Genomic DNA, 1,717 nt, shown 5'->3' with positions numbered 1-1,717 from the left:
CGAAAGCAGGATCTTAAAAAGATATTTGCACTCCTGTGTTCACTGCAGTGCTATTCACAATAGCCAAGAAGTGGAAGCAACCCAAATGTTTATCAACAGATAAAAGGATAAACCAAATGTTGTACATATATACTATGGAATATTATTCAGTCTTAAAAAGGAAGGAAATCCTTAAGCATGCTACAACATGGATGAATCTTAAGGACATTATGCTAAGTGAAATAAGCCAGTCACAAAAAGACAGATACTGTATGATTCCACTTATATGAGTACCTAAAGTAATTAAATTCATAAAAACAGAAAGTAAAATGGTGGTTGCCAAGGGCTGAGGGAAGGGGGAAATGGAGAGTTGTTGTTTAATGAGTTATAGAGCTTGAGTTTTGCAAGATGAAAATGTTCCAGAGATCTGTTTGTGCAACAATGTGAATATACTTAACACTACTGACCTATACACTTAAAAATTATTAAGATAGTAAATTTTACGTTTTTTTACCACAATTAAATTTTTTTTTAATTTAAAATTTAAAAAAAATTAAAAATTTTGTGTTTTTTTTACCACAATTAAAAAATTTTTTTTAAAAAGTTAGCCTTGGGGCTAACTTGTATAAGTTGTCCAGACAGGGTGAATCACTCCTTTGTGCTCATAACACATTACTCACATGTTTTTGAACACTCATATAGCTACCAAATTGAAATGTGCAAGTGTACTCAGCAGATTAATAATAAAATCATTCATTTTTCAAGGAGGGTTCTGGGAAATGTAAGGGCATGGCTCTTTAAGTGGTCATAGTAATCCATTTTGTAATCAACCTTGATTTCAGAAACAAATATTGTAAGTAATGTTTTCTTCAGTTCTGCCTTAGGCTTGCTCTGGTGACCTTAGAGGGGATTGGCAAAATAGCCCATGAAGGGCCTGGGATGTCTTTCTTCAAGAAGTTAAGGTTCACCTGCATGACATCTAGTTCCTCAAATCTGCCTGCTTCTTTTTTCTAAGTCCTAGAATCCTGCCACAATTATCTTCCTTTTTCTCTTTGCTCTTCACTGACTTTACCAAGTAATCAAGACGTGTGCTAGGTGTGTGATTAAGACAGACCTCTTCTTGAAGAAAGATTCCTTCATCTTGTTCAACTTGTAGCGATCTTCCAAATACTGGCTCTTTGACTTGTCACTCAGAGTAGAACTTCTTCTCTTTAAACCCATAGGCAGATTATTTCTACCCTTCTTGTTAAAAGAGTTGTTATAAATTCTGCATATGAATCCAAGTTACTGCACTACCTCTAGTGTAATGAGGTCATCCTCTGCTGAAATATTGTCTACTAGTGCCTGACCCTTCACACAATTGACAGCATTTTTGTGTTTCTTCAATGGTTTCCATCTCTCATCTGTAACAAGAGAATATTGTTCTTTTAAACAAAGTCATATTCTCCTCTTCTTTGCACAGAACTTCTTCAGTTTCTGGTAGAAAACAACCCTTACTATTTTCAAATTTTATAGCAGTAGCCAAAGTCTTCAGCCTCAGCCAGAAAAGCAATGCAAGGGATTTAAATTCATTCAGGCATGTATAATAATGACCATCACCTTCCAGCCAAGAAGAGTCCTACTGTTTAGAAATTGGGTTTTCATGCAGGTTGGGTTGAAAATATTGTTTAGTTTGCAATCTTACAGAGAAGTTTCCCTGGATTTCTCTGTAAAATGAAAACAAACAAACCAAAAAAAT

This window comes from Neophocaena asiaeorientalis, unplaced genomic scaffold (assembly GCF_003031525.2).
Source record: "Neophocaena asiaeorientalis asiaeorientalis breed wild unplaced genomic scaffold, Neophocaena_asiaeorientalis_V1.1 scaffold72, whole genome shotgun sequence".
NCBI classification, from domain to species: domain Eukaryota; kingdom Metazoa; phylum Chordata; class Mammalia; order Artiodactyla; family Phocoenidae; genus Neophocaena; species Neophocaena asiaeorientalis.
Note: the sequence above shows the minus strand (reverse complement) of the source record.